Raw genomic sequence first — 25,161 nt, forward strand, 5'->3', positions numbered from 1 at the left:
CACTGCAGTGGAGTCTGAGCCTCTGCCTTCCAGGGCTGGTTCCCCATGTCTGCACCACTCCCCAACTAATCCCACTGAGAGGAGCACCCAGTGTCCCAAGTACGCCAAGTCAGGGGAGACATCCTGGGAGCCTGAGTGAGGGACGTCTCTCACACTGCAGGGCCAGGGGTGGGCTGGATGCCCGCAGAGGGTGGGCTGGATGACCAGGGGCTGAATGCCCCAACCTGGATATAGCTAGGATTTCAGACAGACCAGGTGAAAACGTGTTAGGAAGGGATATAGACCAGGGGAAACTGAGGGACTCACCGGAAAATAGTCCACACAGTGCAGAGCAGGCTGAGATCTCGGGTCGGGGAAGCAGGGTGCAGGGCCACCGATGGCTGGTTGGGGCCCCGTGCTCATGCTCCTTCCCGGGTTTCAGCACCAAATGTAAGATAAATTCCAATCAAAATAAGCAGGCGATGAGAGGCAACAAAGGGCCAGGCTGTTTATTTGAGCACAATCCCGGGCGAGATTCACCAGTCTGCATGAATACAGGCTGCAGAAGTCATGTGCAACCAGACAGGCAGGGAGTTTTTAAAGAAGGTAGGGGGAGGCAGAGCTTAGATTTACAGCAGCACAAGGATTGGCTAGGTTAAGGCACATTTTTCAGGTTGGGTGGGGGCAGCAGCCAGGAACTTTGGTATGTCATTGGTGTCTGACATGCTCACCCCTCCCTCCGGTGCCTCCAACCTTACAGGTTCTTTCATTTTATTATTTTCCATCACTTTTCCCAGGATTCTGACCAAAATGAGATAGATGTTCCTTTATTTGGGAAAGTGGAATAAGAGAGTGTAGGAAACTCCTTTATGAGCTTTACTATTGCTTTAGGCCCTATATGAAAAAATGGGTTTTGCCTTCCAAGGTTTCTAGCCAGGGAAAGTCTCATATAAGCAGCTAAAAACAAGGTCTGAATGGAGAAGGATCAAGACAGTCTCTCTAGCCTCAAAATATAAGCTTATACTGTATCATATATGAAAGGACACACTAGAAATTATTTATTTCACTGATCCCCTACATAGGGTTGTTAATTTATTTAATTTTTCCAAATAAAAACTTTGTAAACAAACAACTATGCAATTTTTATGCAAAAAAATGTTAACATCGAAAAGCAGGAAAAGGAACTATAAATCTCTACATGTAACTTTATAAAAGAGGAAAAAAATCCCAATTCATACTCTATTTTCCTCAAAATATTTTATTTTCTTTTAAGACTAGTAAAAACTTAGTCACAGATCAACTCTGGAAAACACATCTCCAATTTCCTCTCTCTCTTATATGACATATGTGAGTTTGTGTCTAGACATATATACATATATGTTTATATTTGTGCTTTATATGTGTATATGGAAATATTTCCCATAAGTTACAAATGCATGTGTGTGTTGTGTATGTATGTTACTGTAACTGATCTTGCCTTCTTACTTATGAGTCATTTATTTATGGAAATATATGGCCTTGGATTGCAGCCATATCTTTTATTAGTTTATGTATAAATTTAAAGCTAGACAGATAGTTGTAACAGAATGATATGCTTTAGAATGGAGAAAGATATACTAAACAAACGTATTCTCTGTTCCTTCTTATTGTGCTGGGTTTGACTGGGCTAAAGCTCTTGCATCACTTGATATTTACATTCTGATTTCAAAGTAAATTGTATTTAGAATAAAAATGTTAGAAAATATAAAAAAGATTAAAAATAGGAAATATGACACAATAATACCATGTTCATATGGCCGCTTTACAATTTTAGTATACTTCTATTCTTTTACAAATAAATTTATTTGCCATAATATTGTACATAATGTATATAGTACATTAGATTTTATTTTTTATTTTATAAAATCGTGCACACATTTAATTAATAAAAATCATTAACATTATATCAACAATTATATAAAGTTTTATAATATAGATGCACTATAATTTACTTTGGTAAATTCCCATTGCTGGAAATACAATGTGCATATGATCTTTTCCCATTTTAAATACTGTTGCATTGAACGGGTTTTGTGTTTAAAGTTTGTTTATATTTGGTATTATTTTATTAGAGTAGATTCCCCGAAGTTAAATTACTCAATTGGAATATTTAAACACTGTATAGCCCCTTTGTGAATGCTGTCAAGTTGCCTTAACATGATTGTGGCTTATTTTTACTTAACTTTATCCAGAGCTACAGAAGTCTATATATGAGCACATGGGCATTTTAACATTTCCTGGCCATGTCTCCATTTCTATAGAAAGCCAAACTTTTAGCATCTCTGCTTATTAGGGAGATGGGCAATTTCATAGGAAATAAACTTAGGCTGCATCTTTACATAAAAGTACAATGGTAATGAATGGTTATTATTGTTACTTCCAAGCATGAATGAATAATAATTATGCAAGCATGCTAATTCATGTGGTGGACAGTTGTATTTACTGGTAAGGTTCAGTTGTATTTCAATAGCAGTTTTCCCCTTTATTTATCTGCATAATTGCTTTTGTTGCTGAGCATCAGACATACCTAGAAACTGTTCTGATCACTTGTATGTTCTGTGACTAAAAGGAATATGAGTGATTTTTCAAGTGCCAGAAATGTACATCTGAGTGAATGCTATTCCTCAAATAATTTAAATTGGAAAGTTGCACATGTAACCCAAGTATGTGATCAATATTCTGAACATTGGTGGAAAGCCTGCATTTGAAGGTCTTTTAGAGTCATGTCCACACTCTATGTTCTAATATTCAAGTACCTTTGCAAGCTATTTTTAATTTATCTATCTAATTTTAGTATCAGTCTCTATAAACTAGGGTGTGACAGTGCAACAAGCAATACCAAAAATCTCAGTAGCTTAAAGTAATGAAAGTATATTACAAGGTCTTATGTCTCATTTTAGGTCTCAGCTATCTCTTCAGAAGAGCTGTCTTATCTGTGAAGGCTCAATCATACAGGATTCTTCAATTTTGTGGCACCACCTTCTCATTACTAGGCTTCAGGGCTTAAATCAGCAGGGGAAGAGTATGCCTGCTATGAATGTTTCTGCCAGATAACTCATGACACTTACCTCACCTTTCACTTGGCTATACCTAACTTCAAGGATACAAAGAAATTCAATCTTCCCATGTATCCAAACTTACATGAGGACTGGAAGTATTGGTAAGCACTAGTATTCTCTACCATGGCTTATTTCCTGCTCCTTTCCTACACATATCGCATATTCAATGAGAACAGTATTGGTATTTGCAATGCAATTGTTCATTTTACAAGATTGTTGTGTACATTGCAGAAAGCCCCTATTTTTGAGAAAGCCAAAATTATCCTCATTCATTGATAACACCACAGCAGTACTATCATTTTTTAGTACTATTAATTTGGAGCATTCTTAATCGTTCAAATGTATTCTATGACTTTCTTTCTGTACACTTTCGCTCATATTTAAAACCCCTGCTTCTACATGTCCACTTATAAAAATCCCATCACTCTTTCATACTCTAACTTAAACGTTCTCTTTCACAAACTCTTACTTATTATCCTCAGCTAGAAATTCTCTCTCCTTAATTCAAGTCTTGCAACACAGTATGTCATGCCATGTATTATTCTTATTTGTATGACTGCATGCAAGTCATATAATTTTTCTGAACTTTTCTTTTCTTATTTATAGACATAGAAGATAATTATCTTAGTCTGTTCATACTGCTATGACAAAATACCACATACCAAGATCAAGTCACCAGCAGATTCAGTCTAGTGAGTCCCAATTCCTAGTTCATAGCTGGTGCCTTCTTACTTTGTCCTCACATTATGGAATGGGCTAGGGATCTCTTAGAAGGCTCCTGTATAAAGCACTATTCCCATTCATGAGGGTTACAACTTCATGACTTAAGTATCTCCATAGGACTCCACCTTTGAGGGCTGGACTTCAAAATATGAATTTTTAAGGCACACACATTCAGATCATAGCAATTATATACTTGTGAACATAAATATTATATGGAATTTAGAGATCCAAGAAAGCTACTTGATACAAGAGTAAATACCATCAGTGGTCCTTTACTTTCACCCTTTAGTGTTACTCCACAGACTGTGACTCCATAAAAGAAGAATACAGAATAGAAATCAGAAGAAATTCTCTCTGAATTGCATACAGCTATTTCTCTTACTCATCTCTAAACCATTTATTTCATACATGTACAACTATGGTTACACATGACAATCACTTGGAATTGTTTTTAAATGTTTACATCAGTACCTTGGCCCCATCTCTGACAAATAAATCATCATTCATGGGAGTGGGATTCAGTATTTTTGTCAAACATTCATTACATATCTGTTGAAAGAAACTAATTTTAACCCAAAACATATACTAACCATATCACTGTATTTTAAACTTCATTTGTTATCCTATAATTATATTAGCCAACTTATTCAGGAGTGGTCAGGTTTTTGTGGTACTTTAATTAAAAATCAAATTCATCTTTGAAAGGTTAAGATTTGTCAACATTCACAAATATTGAAAATAATGGGGCTCACTCACAAAAGGTGTTTTTCAATGTCCAAAACATTTTTGAACAATGGCAACATTATTGGACATCTGTGAATAGTTTCCAAAATAAATCAATTTGGGTGCATGGGAAAGTTTTAATTTATATGCTTATATGTGACATTCTGAGAAACTAAGACTCTTCCAAGTTAATCATGTATTTTATTATTTAAAAACCCATATTTATAGGATATTTACATACCAATATTAGTGATGCTTTTTCATGCAGTTATTTTCTCATTTCAAGATGTCTTTATTGTACAGTTTCCAAACACCTGAAAAATGGGTTAAAAGAAATCTGGAGCATGAAACATGAGTTGAAATCATGAGCACAAAATCATTTAATTTTTACATTGTATCATAATTCTAACTGGAAGACACACTATTCATTGATGCCACCATATGTACACAGCTAGATTAGTGCATTACAATTTACATGAATTACCTTCAATCAATTAAAATAATTAACATACATTGCTGTGGATCACTATTCCAGGAATCTGTTCCTTTTTAGGGATTTGAAAATGCATATCAATGAATTCACAAAACACAATTAGCATTTTAATATCTGAGAGTGCTTGAGATAGAAAATGTTTAATGCAGTGAGTATGGTACTTAAAAAAAGGATTTGTTTTAATGCTATAGTGAATTCTATGTACTTGTCTTTATTATATGAATCTTGACCTGATACTAAATTCAATTGAGCGTGATTCCAATGTTTCTTTACCACATTTTTTCCTTTTAGAAGAAGCTACACTTTGATCTTGATTTTACAAGTTAAATGGATGTCAAAATGGATTTGTATCTTATAAGAGCCACCTGAAAATAATACAAAACTGAAATGTTAGTTTGAGAGACAAGTAAACTTAAGTTATAGAGGGGGGAATGAAGCAGATGATAAATATGTGTTCACTATTATTGAAGCTATAGCTAACATAATTTCTTTCCATGCAGTGGTCTATGCCATGTTTCACCAGTTTTTCTTCCCTGTTTCTGAACTGGAAAGCTATTGAGAAAAAAAGCTGAGAAAGTATTTAAGTCATCAGTAATGCCAAGAATCTATGTAGGATAATTAGTCCAAAATAGCTTAAGGATTTTTATCCATTCTTATATTGCTATAGGTTCCTGTTATTTGCTCACATTCATAGTGAGTCCTAGGACTTGAGGTCAGAGTCACATTCTGCCCCATTTGTGTCTGGATACCTATAAGGATACACTAATAACTATTGAAGAATGAGAATTATGGCAGTGCCCAGTGTCAAATTGAAATCCTTCTATTACTTTCACTTTATCTTCAGTTATTACCACAAGGTAATAAATTCAATTTTTGGTAGTGTAAGTAGAGGTTAAAGATTAATATCTACTAACATGGCTGTACAGTCACTTGGGCTGGAGTTCTTTGGTGCTGTCATAAGGGCATAAAAAATTACAGAATTTGGCAAAAACCTACTAGCTGATTACCAAAATAACTTCTTCTGGGCACACACTTTAACTATCACAGATTCTTTTTTTGCAATTAGATGTGTCTGTATGGTCTATTTTTAGTCAATATAGTAACAGCAAAAGTTGTGCCATATTCTGGTAATGTTTATAAGCAAAATGTATGCCTTCCCCACAATGTTCTTTACTTTCAAATAAACACAGATGACTATGGGGCCTAGCGGATGGTGAATCCACAAGATAAATGTTTATAAATTGCCACCTGGAGGAAAATATGCCAAACAGAAACAGTTAATTCAAACTCTTAGATTAGCAGAAAACTGTATTGACATTGTTATTATACTTTTTATTCTATTTGTTATAGTAGTTTACTTTATCATACAAAATATACAGGCCCACACATTCCTTTCTGTCCCTACAGACAAAGGGGACAGTAGTTTAGAAAAAGTCTCACATTAACAATTTTCAGAAGATATAGACATATATACTGGAATGTCACTTTTGAAATATACGATGGGAGATACCTCATTCTAGTGGTAAAAACAAAATGTATAATGGACATCAAAGTAGTTGGTAAACTGAGTTAGGTAACCATGGAACTAGTTAACAAGAACTCCAAACATGTAATAATTGAGAAGCATGAAATCTAGATAACAGGATAGACTCATGACTTTTTATTGATTTACAATAAATAAGACATGTCTAGTGATATCTGATGTCCACCAGATGCAGTATCTCTCTTCATTATATCATACTGGATAACAAATGGCCACTAAGAGAGTAGATCCTAAAAGTTGTCATAACAAGGAAAAAAACATTTTCTTTATTTTTTGGTAACTATTTGAAATGATAAATGTTCACTACATTTACTATGGTAATCATTTGGCAATATATGTAAATAAAGTGATTATACTATACACATTTAACTTATATAGTAGTGTTATATGTCAATTATAGCCCATAAAACAAAAATAAAGAAAGATTCTGGGAAGATGGTAAAGCATAGAAACTGAATCCAACTTCTCCCAGCTACACACTGAATCTACACCTACACTCAGCGTATTTCACCCTGAAGAAGAATGGAGACAAAAGTGAACACCATCGAAGGACAAAAACATCAAATTTAAAAAATCCAAAAATGACAGGATAGAGAGAGTCTCCTCATCACAGCCACTGGCAGAGGAGAGTGGGAGGGATATCCCTGAGAGAGCTAGGCATGACTTCCTGCCTGAAGCACAAGAAAAAGAGACTTGGAGTTTAAAGTCCAAATAGACCATAAGTGAAATAGCCTAAGTTTCATAACTAAGTATCAACCACTTGGCAAGGAAACTGCTGGAGGCAATCTAGGAATAAGGGACCCAACCAGCAGCACTGTTTGTGCTCCTGCACATCTTGGTGTAGATAAGAGCAGGATCTGAATGCAATCCAGCAGTTCAGACTCATTGCCTGCTATTACTCACTTTCCCAGCCAACATCAGCAGGACTAGAAAGTTCCCCAGCACACAAGGAGGGTAAACAAATCTGTGGGTTGCTGCCACCAAGGCAACTCCCCAGAACAAGTGGAGAATGCATGTGCTGGGCCTGACCCCAGGTCATGAATGGGACCTGGCAGGTGCTAACGCAGAAATTTCCTGGAACATCTCCAATCACACAGAGTCCATAGGGAAATGCACATGAATAGTGTCTGAGCTCAAACCCAAGCAGTGCACCAGTGGTCACTGTACAGTGATACAGGTATTCCCCAGAGCAGGCTGGAGTGTTATGGGGATACATGTAAATGTGTGCTCATGGTACTTGAGCCCAACTCCCAGTGGGACAAGTGGGAAAAAAACACAGAAATTCCTTAGAGCAGTATGGAGTACACAGGGGCCATGGGAAAACATGCATGTGCACAGTGCCTGATACTGGCCACCAGTAGGGCCCATGGGTGCCTACATGGGAACCCAGGGAAAAGTCCAGTGTGCTCAGGAGCCAAGAGGAAGGAAACATGCACAGGGACTGATGCCACACTGCCAACAGGACCTGGTGGGTGCCCAACTCAGGAATTCCCTTTCAGTGGTGCCAAGTGACCCAAAGTATATATGGGCATATGGGTGAGAAGACATATGGGATACAGACAGTGCCAATCCATGAGTTACCTGTTGTGGGACCCTGACATGCTACTGACCTACCACCCTCCCTCTACCAGTGAAGAACCCACAGATGTCCACCCAGGAGCCTCTCTGAAGGACCCCAAGACCATGCACCTGGAACAATGCCCTGGGAGCTGAAGCACCAGGAATACCCAGTCCTGATTGAGAAAACCACAAGGCACAAGTGGTCTACACAAGAGACTCTCTTATACAAGCCCAGTCCTTTAAGAATGAGAGAGTGAGTTCTTTCAACTAATTCATAGAACCAAGTAAAGAAAGTCATACAAAATTTAGAGACAAAGGAAAACCTTTAAAACTACAGAACAAGAAGAAAACCCAGGAAAAAACTAAATGAAACACAGTTAACCAATTTACTGGATAAAATGTTTGAAGCAATGATTATAAAGATATTCACTGGACTTGAGTAAACAATAGCAAAATGTAAAGTGGACCTCAAAAATGATATAGAAAGCCTAAAGAAAAGTAAGAGATGAAGAACTTAATAGTTGAAAAAAGATACACTGGAAAGAATGATCAGAAGACTAGAGGATGCAGAAGAAGGGATCAGTGATGTGGAAGATAGAATAATGGAAAACATTTAAGCAGAACAGCAGAAGTAAGACAGAATTTGAGAAATCAGCATAGGGTAAAAAAGCTGTGAGACAACATCAAATGACTTACAATCCACATTACAAGAGTCCAGAAGGAAAAGAGTGAGAAAAAGGAGTAGAAAAATTATTTGAACAGATAGTAACTGAAAATTTTCATAACCTGTGGAAGGCAAGAGTCTGCCAGGTGCAGGAAGCACAGAGAGCTCCAATCAAGATGAACCCAAGGAGGTCCGCACCAAGACATATAATCAAAATATCAAAGATCACAGAAAAAGGGAATCTTAAAATAGCAAGAGAAAAGCAATGAATTATATGTAAGGGAAACCCCATAAGGTTACCATCCATTTCTCTGCAGAAACCCTACAAGCCAGAAGACAATGGCATGATATATTCAAAGTACTGAACAGGAAAAAAAAAAAAAGAAAAAAAAAAAAAACCTCTGACAAGGAATACTCTACCCAGCAAGTTTATCATTTAGAATTAAAGGAGAGATAAAGAGTTTCACAGACAAAAATAAGTTAAAAGAGTTCATGACTACTAAACTAGTCTGTCAAGAAATACTAAAGAGACTTTTTTAAGAGTAAAAAAGACCCTAAAGAGAAACAAGAACTTTAATAAATTTCCAGTGGTAAAGCAAACATATAGCAAAAGTAGTAGATCAGTTATTTCAAAACTAGTATAAAGGTCAAAAAAACAAAAATAACAGAAGGAATGACATCTCAAAATTAGTTAAGGGAATCATTTAATAAAAAGGTAAAAAAGAAGATATTTACATCAAATGAGAGGGCAGTAAGAAAGATAGTGAGGTTAGAATACATTAAATCTTAAGTGAGCATCAGCTTGTTATAGATTGTTATATTCATAGGATGTCGTATTAGAATCTCACATTAACCACAAACCAAAAATCTTATAAAAGATACATAAAATAGAATAGAAGAGATCCCAACCATAACACTAAAGAAAGTCATAAAACACAAGAGACAAGAGGCAGAAAGGATCAGAGAAGAGCAATGAAAACAACCAGGAAACATTTAACAAAATGGCAATAAATACATATACATTGATAATTATTTTGAAAGTAAATGGCTTAATTGTTTAAATTAAAAGACATAGGGTAGCTGAATGAATAAAAAGAAAAGACCTATTTGCTTCCTACAATAGACTAATTTCAGACCAAAATATACACATAGACTGAAACTGTAGGGATAGAAAAAGATACACCATGCAAATAAGGACAGGAAAAAAAGGAGGGGTTGCAATATTATAAGGGAAAATAGACTTCACAAAAAAAAGGTATTAATAAGAAACAAAAAGGACATTACATAATGATAAATAGGTCAGTCCAAGAGAGGATATAACAATTGTAAACATCTATGCACCCAATATAGGAGCACCTAAATATATAAAGCAAATACCAACCGACCTATGGAAGAAATTGACAGCAACACAATAATAGGAAGGAACATTAACACTGCACTCACAACAGGGGACAGAAAATTTTAAAAAAGAATTACAGGTATTGAACTACACCTTAGACCAGAAGGACTTAACAGATATTTACAGAATATTCTATCCAAACCAACAGGACACACAATTTTCTCAAGTGCACATGGAATGTTCTCCAAATTAGATCACATATAAGGACACAAAACAATTCTCAACAAATTTAAGAAGATTGAAATTGTATCAAGCATACATCAGACCACAGTGGTATGATACTAGAAACCAATTACAAGGAAAAACTGGAAAAAAAGATAAACACATGAAGACTAAACAAATGCTTCAAAATAATCAATGAATGAAGAAACAGATCAAGAGGAAATCAAGTAATACATGGAGATGAATGAAAACAGAAACAATGATTCAAAATATATGGGATGCCACAGAAGCAATTCTAAGAAGGAAGTGTATAGCAGTGCAGGCCTACCTCAAGAAATAAGAACAATCTGAAATAAACAATATAGCCCTACAACTAATGGCACTCGAAAAAGAACAAAGCCCAAAATTAGTAGAAGTAGGGAAAAAATAAAGATCAGAGCAAAAATAAATAAAATAGAGACTAAGAAAACAATACAAAAAATCAATGAAACCAAGAGCTGAATCTTTGGAAAGATAAGGGAAATAGACAAACCCCTAGACAGACTTATCAAGAAACAAGAGAGTGGACACAAAATCAAAAATGGAAAAAAGAGAATTTACAACTAACACCACAGAAATTCAAAGACTTAAAGAGAATTCTGTGAAAAATTATATGCCAATAAATTGTACAACCTAGAAGTGGACAATTTCCTAGAAATGTGCAATCTTCCAAGACTGATCCAGAAAGATACAGAAAATATGAACAGACCAATTACCAGTAAAAAAAAATGAGATAGTAATAATAATAATAATAATAATAATAATAATAATAATAATAATAATAATAAAACCAACCAAAGAAACCCTTGGAAGGGATGGCTTCAGCACTGTTTGTGCTCCTGCACATCTTGGAGTAGAAAGAGCAGGATCTGGGTGCAATCCAGCAGTCCAGCCTTATTGCCTGCTTTTACTTACTTTCCCAGCCAACATCAGCAGGACTAGAAAGTTCCCCAGCACACAAGGAGGGTGAATTCTGCCAAATATTTAGAGTTAACACCCACATTTCTCAAAGTACCACAAGAGTAGAAGAGGGGAGAATACTTCCAACCTTATTCCATGAAGCCAGCATCATTCTAATAATAAAACCAGACAAAGACACTACAAAAAAATTTATAGACCAGTATCACTGACAAACATAAATAGATGCAAAAATTCTCAATGAAATATTAGCAAACTGAATAAAAAAATAGACCAAAAGGGTCATCCATCATGACCAAGAGGGATTTATTACAGGGATGCAATGATGGCACAATATCTGTAACACTGTGATACACCACATTCATAAAGGAAGGATAAAAACCATATGATCATCTCAGTAAATGAAAAAGCATTTGACAAAATTCAACATCCATTCATGATCAAAACTCCCAACAAAATGTGTATAGAGGGCAAGTACCTCAACATAATGAAGGCCATATATGATAAACCCACAGGTAACATCACACTCAATGGTGAAAAGCTGAAAGGTTTTCCTCTAAGATCAGGAACAAGACAAAGAAGTCCACTCTCACCACTTTTATTCAACATAGTTCTGCAGGTCCCAGCCATGGAAATTAGACAGTAGAAAGAGATAAAAGTCATCCAAATTTGTAAGGAATAAGGAATACTATCAATATTTGCAGATAACATGATACTATATATAGAAAAACCCTAAAGACTCTACTAAAAATCTATAGAATAACTGGATTCAGCAAAATTCCAGAAAACAAATTCAGTGTAAAGAAATATGTTGCATGCCTATACACTAACAATGAACTAGAAAAAGTAATAAAGTAAACAATCCCATTTATAATTGCATCAAAAAAAATAAAATACCTGGGAATAAAATTAACCAAGGAGGTAAAAGACCCATAATCTGAAAACTATAAAACAATGATGAAAGAAATTGATGAAGACAAAAATAAATGGAAATCTATCTCATGCTCATGGATAGTAAAAGTTAATACTGTGAAAATGGTCACCCTGCCCAAAGCAATGTACAGGTTCAATGCAATCTCTCTCAAAAGACCAATGACATTTTTCAATGAACTACAGCAAAGAATCTGAAAATTTCTATAGAACTGCAAAAGACCATGAATATCCAAAGTAATTTTGAGAGAACAAATCTGGGGTTATTATGCTCCTTAACTTCAAACTATACTATAAAGATCCAGTAATCAAAACATTATGGTACTGGCCCAAGAACAGACCTATAGATTAATAGAACAGAATAGGGAGACCATAAATGAACTGATATGTTGTCATATAAACTGATAAATAAAGCATGTATATATGGTCAATTAATATATAGCAAAAGAACCATGATATAGACAGTCTCTTCAATAACTGGTGGTCAGAAAACTGTACAGCTACATGCAAAAGAATGAAGCTGGATTACTGTCTAACTCCATTCACAAAAGTAAACCTGAAATGGTTTGAAGATCTAAATGTAAGACAGAAAACCATAAAACTTAACAGAAAACATAGGCAAGAATCTTATGAACATGAGCATGAGCATGAGAAATCTCCATGTATATCTCCCAGTGCAAGGGAAAGAAAGGTATAAAACAAAAACAAAAAACACATGGAACTACACCAAAATAAAGCCATCTGCACAACAAAGCAAAAAGGCAACCTACCATATGAGCAAATATATACACAACTTATATATCTGACAAGGGGGAACATTCAAAATATATAAAGAACTCACACAACTCAGCACCTAAAAAAGAAATGATCCAATTAAAAAATGAGAAGAAAAACTGAGCAGACATTTTTTCAAAGAGTACATACAGATAGCCAACAGACACATGAAAAGATATTCAACATCCCTAATCATTAGGGAAATGCAAATCAAAATCACCATGGGGTACCACCTCACACCAGTCAGAATGGTCATTATTGAAAAGACAAGAAATCTTAAGTGTTGATGAGGATGTGGAGAAAAGGGAACCCTACTGCTCTGTTGGTGGGAATGTAAAGTAGTTTGGCTACAATGAAAACAAATATGGAAGTTCCTCAAAAAAATTTAGATAGAAATGCAATATAACCAGTAATTTCACTTCTGGGAATTTAACCATTGAAAAATAAAATCATCAATTCAAAAAGATATATGCCCACCTATGTTCACTGCACTATCATTTAGAATAGCAAAGATATGGAAGCAACACAAGTGCCCATGGATAGTTGAGTGGACAAACAAGATTTACTTATACACTATAGAATATTACTCAGCCATAGAAAAGAAGGATATATGACAGTTGTAACAACATGGTTGGACCTAGAGGTGATCATGCTAAGTGAAATATACCAGGCAGTGAAAGACAAATATCATATGATTCACTTATTCGTGGATTCTACAAAATAAGCTAAAAAAGATCCACAAATATAGACAACAGACTGTTGGTTACTATAGGGAAGAGGGTGGGAGGGTATTTGAAATAGGTAAAGGGGATAAAGAGGTAAAATGTGCAAACTGTAAAATAAGATAGACAGGAATTGTAGTACAACAGTGAGAATTTAACCAATGATATTGTAATATTTTCATACGATAATTGGGTAACTACAGCTATTGTGGCAATCATCTAGTAATGTATACAATGATCAAATCACTTTGTTGTGCATCTTAAGCCAACATAATATTGTATATCAACTTTATCAAAATGAAAATAAAAAAACATACAACTCATTGTATCATTTAAAAGGATAAGTTTTACATGTGAATTATACATCAATTAAGCTCTTTTGAAAGCAACAAAACTGAAAAAGTATAATTACAAACAGGGCTAAATTCTTACTCTTTTTTCCTCTTTTCTGGAGACTTTAATCAAATCACCTCTATCTATAATACATTCATTACTTAGTGTATAAAACACGGATTAAGTTACAGCTTTAATTACATTCTTGTCCTCAGGAAACAAGCCAGTCACCTTGGTTATAGGAGACACATTATCTCTGAATAACCACAACTGTCCTGCAAGGTGAATGAGGATAACCTTCTGCAGATGGCTAATCTTATTCATTTTATGTGGTATTACTCTTGTTGCTGAGATTAATTTATCTCCAAGTTCATGAGGCACTTATGAACTCTTTTCTTGGCTTGGGAACTTTCATACAGAGCACTGATCCTAGAAAATTATGACTTTCAGATATATTTCAGTAGGGTTTTCTTGAATATAGTAAGAAATTTAGAGCTATAAATCATTAATTTCCTTTTAAAAAGAGTTCAAATGCTCAAAACATCACCATTTAAAGCAAAAAACAAAGAAAATAAAAGTTCCCAAAATCTAAACTGTATGGCTAAACGCTGCTCTAATTTTGACTTCTCTAGTTTGCATTCAATTTGTAACATCTGAGTCCTTAAATATATCGACTTGTTCTTACTAAATCATATAATGCCTCATCCACCTCTTTATAAAACTTTTTGTTGTGTTTTTAAAAAAAATTATTTATTTAAAAGGTAGGCATTCTCTATCTATTTCTTTGTTTTCATGACTTGCTCTTTCTTATCTGTTGTTATGCATGAGCTGCTTCCTCTTTGGAGAAAGTTTCCTAGAAAAATTTCTTCATTTGCTTTGAAGATACTCTTTTATTGTTGCTTTTCTTTTTCTTTTTATGTTTATATGTTTGCTTGTTTGTTTTTGGTATCATTAATCTACAATTACATGAGCAACATTATAGTTACTAGACTCCCCCTATTATCAATTCCCCCACCACAAACCCCATTACAGTCACTGTCCATCAGCATAGTAAGATGCTATAGAATAACTACTTGTGATCTCTGTGTTGCACCACCCCACATTATGTCTGCTAATCGTAATGTCCCTTTCTCCCCAATCGCTCCCTTCCCATGAATCCTCCATGGTCCCTTTCCCTTTGGTAACTGTTAGTCCATTTTTGGGTTCTGTGAGTCTGCTGCTATTTTGTTCCTTCAGTTTTTCCTTTGTTCTCATACTCCCAATATGAGGGAAGTCATTTGATACTTGTCTTTTTCTGCAAGGCTTATTTCACTGAGTATAATACCCTGTAGCTCCATCCATGTTGTTGCAAGTGGTAGGATTTGTTTTCTTCTTATGGCTGAATAATATTCCATTGTGTATATTTACCACATCTTCCTTACTCATTCATCTACTCATGGACACTTAGGTTGCTTCCATTTCTTGCCTATTGTGAATAGTGCTGTGATAAACATAGGGGTGCATATATCTTTTTCAAACTGGGATGCTGCATTCTTAGGGTAAATTCCTAGGAGTGGAATTCCTGAGCGAAATGGTATTTCTATTTTGAGTTCTCTTGAGGAACCTCCATACTTCTTTCCATAATGGTTGAACTAATTTACATTCCCACCAGCAGTGTAGGAGGGTTCCCTTTCTCCATATCCTCACCAACATTTGTTGTTGTTTGTCTTTTGGATGGTGGCCATCTTTACTGGTGTGAGGTGATATCTCATTGTAGTTTTAATTTGCAGTTCTCTGATTATTAGCAATGTGGAGCATCTGTTAATGTGCCTTTTGACCATCTGAATTTCTTCTTGGGATAAGTGTCTGTTCAGATCCTCTGCCAATTTTTTAATAGGATTATTTGCTTTTTGTTTGTTCAGATGCATGAGCTCTTTATATATTTTGGATGTCAACCCTTTATCAGATATGTCATTTATGAATATATTCTCCCATACTGTAGGGTACCTTTTTGTTCTATTGGTGATGTCCTTTGCTGTGCAGAAGCTTTTCTGCTTCATATAGTCCCACTTGTTCATTTATGCTTTTGTTTCCCTTGCACTGGGAGATATGTTCATGAAGAAGTTACTCATGTTTATGTCCAAGAAATTCTTACCTATGTTTTTTCTAAGAGTTTTGTGGTTTCATGACTTATGCTCAGGTCTTCGATCCATTTTGAATTTACTTTTGTGTATGCAGTTAGAAAATAATCATGTTTCATTCTCTGTCATTTCCCATTGTATATCCATGACTCCTTCATCATATATTAATTGACCATATATGTTTGGGTTAATATCTGGACTCTCTATTTTGTTCCACTGCTCTGTGGGGCTGTTCTTGTGCCAGTAACAAATTGTCTTGATTACTGTGGCTTTGTAGTAGAGCTTGAAGTTGGAAAGCGAGAACCCCTCTGTTTTATTCTTCCTTTTCAGGATTGCTTTGGCTACTTGGGGTCATTTGTGATTCCATATGAATTTTAGGCCTATTTAATCTTTTTGAATTTACTGAGGCTCTTTTTTTGCCCTAGTATGTGGTCTCTTCTGGAAATGTTTCCATGTGCACTAGAGTAGAATGGGTATCCTGTTGCTTTTGCATGGAATGTTCTGTAGATGTCTGTTAAGTCCATCTGTTCTAGTGTGTTATTCAGTGCCTCTGTGTCCTTTTTTATTTTCTGTCTGGTAGATCTATCCGTTGGAGTGAGTGGTGTGTTGAAGTCTCCTAAAATGAATGCATTGCATTCTATTTCCTCTTTTAATTCTGTCAGTATTTGTTTCACATATGTCTGTGTTCCTGTGTTGGGTGCATACATATTTATAATGGTTATATGCCCTCCCTTGTTGAACTGACCCCTTTATCATTATGTAATGTCCTTCTTAATCTCTTGTTAGTTTCTTTATTTTGAAGACTATTTCATCTGAAACAAGTACTACAAGTGCTTTTTTCTCCCTATTATTTTTATGGAATATCTTTTTCCATCCCTTCACCTTTAGTCTGTGTATGTCTTTGGGTTTGAGGTGAGTCTCTTGTGGGCAGGACATAGATGGGTCTTTTTTTATTATCCATTCTATTACTCTGTGTCTTTTGATTAGTGCATTCAGTCTCTTTACATTTAGGGTGATTACGGATAGATATGTACCTTGGATTTATAGCTCCCAAATCTTCAAGGGTTGCTTCTTTACTATCTAACCATCTAACTTAACTCTCTTATTACACTATTATAAACACCATCTGATGATTGTTTATTTCTCTCCCTTGTTATTCTTCCTCCTCTATTCTTTATATGTTAGGTGTCTTATTCTGTACTCTTTTGTGTTTCTTTTGACTGTTTCTGTGGATAGTTGATTTAATTTTTTGCCTTTAGTTAGTATTTGGTTTGTCTGATTTATTTGCTATGCTTTGATTTTGTCTGGTGACATCTATTTAGCATTGGGAGTACTTCCATCTAGAGCATTTCCTTTAATATCCTGTAGAGGTGATTTGTGGGAGGCAAATTACCTCAACTTTTGCTTATCTGGAAATTGTTTAATCCCTCCTTCAAATTTTAATGATAATCTTGCTGGATACAGTATTCTTGGTTCAAGGCCCTTCTGTTTCATTGCATTAAATATATCATGCCTTCTCTTCTGGCCTGTAAGTTTCTGCTGAGAAGTCTGATGATAGCTTGATGGGTTTTCCTTTGCAGGTGATCTTTTTTGTCTCTCTCACTTCTTTTAATACCCGGTCTTTGTCTTTGATCTTTATCATTTTAATTATTATATGTCTTTGTGTTGTTCTCCTTGGGTCCCTTGTGTTGGGAGATCTGTGCGCTTCCATAGTCTGGGAGACTATTTCCTCCCCCAGCTTGGGGAAGTTTTCATCAATTATTTCTTCAAAGACACTTTCTATCCTTTTTTCTCTCTCCTCTTCTTCTGGTACCCCTATAATGCAAATATTGTTCCATTTGGATTGGTCACACAGTTCTCTTAATATTCTTTCATTCCTAGAGATCTTTTTATCTGCCTCAGCTTTTCTGTATTCCTGTTCTCTGACTTCTATTCTATTAACAGTCTCTTGAACCTCATCTAGTATTCTCTTAATTCCTTCTATTGATTGTTTAATTTCTGTTATCTCCCTCCACACTTCATCCCCGAGCTCTTACGTATTTCTCTGCAGTCCCATCATCATGGTTATGACTTTTATTTTGGATTCTTTTTCAGGAATATTAGTTACATCTATCTCACTAGGCCCTTTCTCTGGGGTTTTCTGAGTGATTCTGGACTGGACCAGATTCTTCTACCTTTTCATGTCGATAGAAGTGATTGCTGGCAGGTGGTGCATGTGTCAGCTGGGAGAATAAAGTCCATTCCTTCTTGCTGGTCACCTTATTCTTCTCTGCTGCCTGTGCTGGTTACCTGCACACAGGGAACAGTCTCTGAGATAATCTTAGCTGCCATGGGCGGGGTGGTCCTCAGGATAGCCTAGGGCACTGCAGGGGTTTGAAGACGTGCTAGGTGTGTTCTCCTGTGAGAATGGAGCCCCTTCTTGCCTTCCAGACCTTGCTCAGGCTTCCTCTGACTTTGCCAGTCAACTGGGTGCAGGGAGTAGCCTCTTGGTTAATCTTATGAGCTACTGTGTTTGGAGTGGCCCTCAGGATAGCCTAGGGCACTGTGAGGAGTCACATATGCACCAGGTGTGATTTCCATGGCACCATTTCATGCATTCTGGACCTTGCTCCAGCTCCCTCTGTCTGTGCTAGGCATCTGTGCACCGGCGGCAGCCTCTGTGTCTGTCCTGGTTAGCTGCAGGCTGGGAGGAAACTCTGTGCGGTTGCTGTGCATGGGTCTGTTCCCCGGTTGCTCCACAGCTGTGGTGCATGAGCCGGTTTGTTTCCAGCACCGATGGGGGGGAATGAATGGCAGGCTGCTTATCACCTGAGGGGCTTCAGAGCTGCATTACCACCCAGGGGGTTGGGGCACCTGAAGTTGCTTAAGATTCCCAGCCTGCTGCTCTTAGTGTGCCAGGACGATTTTGTCTAGCTATTAAGCCCTTATCCCTTTAAGACTTTTAAAAAGTGTCTGCTTTTCTTTTGTCCCAATGGAGTCGGATGTGGGGACCCACTTGCAGTCTTCATCTCGGATTTTACTTTTCCATTTCTGTAATATCCAGTAAACCATGCAATGTGTGTCTTTGCTTCCAGTGCAGACTACTAGGGCTAATTATTTAGTAGTCTTTTGCTTCCACTCCCTCCCCACTCTGATTCTTTTCCTCCCACCATTGGGCTGGGGTTGGCAGAATGCTCGGGTCCCACCAGGTCAAGGCTCTATATCTTACCCTTTTCATGAGATGCTGAGTTCTCACAGATGTAGATGTAGCCTGGCTGTTGTACTGTATCTTTTGGTCTCTCTTTTAGAAATAGTTGTACTTTTTGTATTTTCAAAAATATATATGGTTTTGGGAGGAGATTTCTGCTGCCTTACTTCTGCTACCATCTTGAGCCGTCCCTCTATTGTTGCTTTTCTTGCAGTAGAGTCTTATCCTGGTGTTTTGCCTATTCTATCTACTTCTAATTACCCTCTCTCCAGCTGTATTCACAAACAAAACTCAATATCCAGGCCACTTAATGGTCCTATACCATTTTGCCACCAAGCTAAAACAGTATGAGAGATGCAGACAATTTAACTAAAAATATGTGTTATACATATTCAGTTTCTTCATAATTCTAAATGCTATGCATTTCTAGGAAAGATATGGAATAATCTATCTGGATGGATTCTTAATAGATGAGGACTTCAAATGAACTTAGTGATGAAGTATAAAAGTGACGTGTTACTGAATTGGTAAATGGAATTAAAGTTAAAAGAAAAATGTTAATGTTATATCTTTCAGACGTATATATTCTCCCATTTTATTGAATCACAATCAAGCATTAATGCCAAAATATTCCCCAAATTAATATGAACTGATCAAAAACTTGGTTTAGATCCTTAGGAATAAAAGCAGATTTCCAAATTTCTTAAGTAGCCCATTCTTGAGGCAAATCCTAGAGTATGAAATGTTTGTTCCCTAAATATTAAGAATGATAATCATATACTAAATAGAACATAAGATTCGCCTCTTCTCTACATAAACTTATACTCACTAATCTGGCTTCATTTGTATTTACATTCATAAGATATACAAGTACAGCTATTTTTTGGCAAATTTCTCTCCATTTACACTATCTTTGATATTTTTTCAACTACCCTTCTGTCTCAAATTTTTAAAATAGTCTTCTTCCCAATTTTATTTGCAAGTCATGAATTGTTGATTCATGAAAAATAAAACAATATCATGAACCATAGTTCCTTATCTTTTAGATAACAGCTTTTATAAATGCCCTACTTAACTGCACACTAAAATTTGTTTTCTGTAATTATATATTTTCTTTATGCTCTAAACAGTTTGTTAAAATTCATACATAAGTATGAATTGAGTAAAATTTATTCATCAATTTCAAATGTGAGAAAATTCCCTGCCTCTCATATTCTGATAGAAGCCACCCATTGGTGGCCACCAGCCCACATATTATTTCTGGTTCTGTTCTCACTGCCCATCTTCCCATCACAGCATGCACCCACCTCTCCATCCATCCCTTTTGGGAGAAACTCCGTGGGTGGATCCCTGGTGATTGACAGTTGTTGGAACAATTACACAACAGAGGGGAGGAAAGAACAGCCTCTCTCCATTCCTTGTTCCCAGAGGCTGTGGGAAGGAACATCTATTGATATGTAAATGGACTAAGGCCAAGAGAGAGATTCTGGAAATAGTACAGTTTTACCCCACAGTTGTCAGTCCTCACTTCATTCTACCCTTACCCCTGGCAACTACTTATGGTAATTATCTACCAGTGGATTTGCCTATACTGGAATAAAGAAAAATATAGAGCTGCATTCCATATAAATATAATTATTTTGTGACATTTTGTGTCTGGCTTCTTGCACTTAGCCTACTGTTTTCAAAATTTATCCAGTTATAACATGTATCATTACTTCATTCTTTGTTAGTGTTGATAATATTCCATTGAAGGACAACATTTTGTTTGTTGATTCATCAGCTGATGGACAACTGATTTGTCTCTTCTTTTTGGCTGTATAATTAATGGACTCTGGACATTAGTTCCTGTGTGGATATTTGTTGTAAATTCTCTTGGATATGTAACTATTAGTGGAACTGATAGGCCATATAGTAATTCTGTTTAACATATTGAGAAATTGCCAAGCTTTTCCACAGGAGCTGCAGCTATTTACATTCTCACCAGTAATGTATGAGGGCTCCAATTTCCCCATGTCCTTCCCAACACCTGTTACTCTGTTTTTTTTAATTATAGCCATTCTTTGGGGTATAAAGTAGTATTTCATTGTTTTTTTAAAATTTATATTTCCCTAATAACTACTAATATTTTCAGGCATTTATTGGACATTTGTATATCTTCTATGAATAAATATCTATTGAGACCTGTTATCCATATTTTAATTAGGTTACTTGCACTTTAATTGAATTTTAAGTATTCTTCTTTATTCCAGAAAACAGATCTATTACCAGATATACAATTAGTCAGTGTTTTCTTCCATTTTGTGGCTTGTCTTTTTACTTGCTTCTGTCCTTTGAAGCACAAAAGTTTTTAATGCTGACAAAGTCCAATTCATATACTGTTTTCTTCGATTGCTGTCTTAGTCAACCTTGGCTGTCATAACAAAATACCACTGAATGGGTAGTTTAAACAACAGATATTTATTTATCATGATTCTGGAGGCTGATCAAGGTGCTCTCAGATTTGGTTCCTGAAGGAAAGGAACCCTATTCCTGACAGGTAGACTGCTGCCTTCTCTCTATGACTTCACATGGTAAGGAGAGATAGAGAAATCTGTTTTCTCCCCCTTCATATAATTGACCTAATCCCATCACACCCCCATGAGCTCACCTAAAGCTAATTACCTCCCAAAGGCCTGACCTCCAAATACCATCACACTAGAGATTAGGGCTTCAAAATATGAATTTTGATATGACATGTTCAGTCTTGTTTTTGGGGTCTTATCTAAGAAACTTCTATTTAATCCAAGGTAATGAAGATATTTGCACCTCAGTTTTCTGCTAAAATCCTTATAGTTTATCTCTTATATTTAGGTATTAATCAGTTTTGTGTCAGCTTTGTGTATGATGTGAGTTGTGGGTCTAACTCCATTATTTTGTATGTGGAGATCCAGTTGTTCTAGCACCACTTGTTGAAAAGAATATTCTTTCTCTATTGATTGTCTTGTCACACATTTGATAATCAATTGATGATAATGCATAGGTTTATTTTTGAACTGTCAATTCTATATCACTGGTCTGCATGTGTGGGTAAAATTACAATCTTTCCGGAATCTCCCTCTTGGCTTTACTGCATCTGCATATCAATAGGTATGATGCAGGATTCTTGTTTGTGGAGTCAAAGAATGAACTTAGCAAACACCCAAGGTAGGGGATCCAGGGAGAGGTTTTTATTTAGAGATATAGTGAGAGGACAGAGCTCCTGGCTCCTACCAGGAGGGGACAAGAGAGCCCAGGGTGGTGTGTTGTCTATGGGATTTATAGGCAGTGGAGGATTTTGGGGAACTGATATAGGGCTTAGGTTGTGGACTTGTACTACCTGCCCTGCCTGCAAGGTGGGCTGGGTTGTTGTCTGTTTGCTAGGGCTGTTTACTGTGAGGTCACGGGTTACACTGAGATACCCTTCTTTATTTGTGGAACACTCAAACATTCCAGGCCAAGTTTCTCCTGGCCTTTTGAGCTTTAACTGATCTTACTGAAGATGTCTATATTTCTAGTCTGGTAACTTTACCCTAGATAATTAGTGTGACCTTGACTTTGCATAATGCTTAACACAGTGTTTTGATAGGGACTTCTTTGCATATTGTTACATTTCTCTGACTTTAAATATCCTGCCTTGCTTTATCCAGAGGCCATTACCCTACTCTGACTATACCCATGGTCCCTGTCTCATCCCTCCCTCTACAAAAGGAGACCCTAGCTTCTAGGGAAAGGGGGCAATGACCACTCTGGCTGCTTCATGCTGAGAAGGGACACAGTAAGGGGTGCAGTTAGGTCTCTATCACCGTTCAGTTGAGAAGGTCTTGGAAGATGCGCAGTTGTATTCTGGGTTCCATTTCTATTACTATTTGCAGTTTTATGGCTTCTAGGCACGATAGATCAAATTGTGTTATAAGGTTAATTAGCAAGATCTGGAGTTGGCTTTTCCATTCTGGAAGGACAAACTTGACGAGACTAAGAATGTATGGTTGAATATGAGAACTAGAAATAGTAAAACTTTAATTGAAATGATGGGAGAAAACTAACATCTAGAGAATCATAGCCAGATATTTTGGGGAAACTAGAATTCTGGATCTAGTTTATGTCCCAATGACTAGTACTAGGATTTAGTATAGATAAGGCTACATTATTGAGACAATATTTTTCTCTAAAATCACCCTCATTTTTATTAGAAATAACCAGATTAAGAAAATAATTAACACTTGGCTTTATTATTTGCATAACTGCAGCAAGAAGAGCAATTGATTACATAGGCTTTTTTTAAATGTGCTTTGCTGGAGCTTTATATAAGGAACTTCAGATTGGATTTTTAAAGGCCTCTCAAGGCCAGAAAGCCTAGCCAGACTTGCCATCAAGTTTTTCCTGCAGTACCTATAGATTTGGGTGAATTCCTCTCTTGAGATCCCTAAGACATTCTGAGGTTCCTGCCTCTGCCAGGAAGTGACCTTCCTTACTCACCTGGTAAGGATGCTGGGAATCCTGTAAGCAAGGTACCAGGCCAGTTCTTCCAAGGGGCTTTGTTGGCCTTATAAAGTCAACCTTAGTTCCTTAAAGCTATTCATATCTGAGTTTATGCATGTGTCTCTCAGGTATAACATTCCAGTCAAAGCCTTGTTAATATAAACAGTGTTTTTAATTGGTCCTTTTACAAGGAAAGCAGATTTTTATTGAAGTTATGCAAATATACTGCCGTGAAATACAAAAATAGTCACTGAGAGTTTTTAAATTTTGGAGGGTTCACGTAGAGAGAAAGATAAATGTTTAATTCTGATTATAAAGGTATTGTCATTTACTCAACTGCTGTAAGTCAGCTTAAGAGAAAATGTTTAAAAGTTTTTATCAGTAACATTTGAAACAAAAAGTCATAAACTTATTTTCCTTAGTTTACTTAATCTTATGTAACTAATACTTGCTGCTCTGCTGGAGTCTGGTTCTTTACTCGTTTAGGATACTTACTATGCTGGAATTTAGTTCTTTACTAGTTTAGGAGTAATCGAAAATAGTGATTATAAATGAAAAAAGACAAATGACAATGGTTAAAGATCTGATGAAAGCTTACTATACGACAGCTGACAAGAAGAAATTTGAATATATCTGTAACATAAAATTCAGTAACAAAGTTTAGTATCATTCCCCTTGATAGCACTTTCCAGGTAATTAAGCAGGTAATTATATATCAGATAAATATGCCAAATTATCCAAATATTCTCCCCAATGAGAAAAGTTTCCTCTGACATGTTCCAGGGGCCCTCTGGAAAATATCAGAGTTAACTAGAGGTAAAAGCACCTTTTTGAATTTGATTCTGGGAAGCTGTCAGAAGAAAGTTTTTAAGTGACTTGCCTAAATAGAATCATAGTTCACTATGAAACAATACTTATCTATTTAATCAGAATAACAATAAAAGATTAAAGGCAAATACAGAAGGTTACACAGTACTTAGACAACCCATTGAGATTTTAAGCATGAAAAATTGTTTTGATAAAACAGAAAATCCTTTGCAGTCTTTTAACATTAACAGCAGACTAATAAACCTTTGTCTTTTAAACAAACAAAAAATTCTAGTTTTGCTGTGTACTTGATATCAAGACTCATTTGCTTTAATTTCACATAGCATGTTCATATCAATAATTCTTTCATAAACTTTCTACAATTTTCTTTTTACCTTCAGAGTTCTTCAACAAACAGCTATACTTTAGAATAAAGTTACCTTCTTTTATCAAGAGACACATTCTTTGGCATGCAGAAATGTTCTCC

The sequence above is a fragment of the Manis javanica genome, chromosome X (assembly GCF_040802235.1).
Source record: "Manis javanica isolate MJ-LG chromosome X, MJ_LKY, whole genome shotgun sequence".
In the NCBI taxonomy this organism is placed as follows: Eukaryota; Metazoa; Chordata; class Mammalia; order Pholidota; family Manidae; genus Manis; species Manis javanica.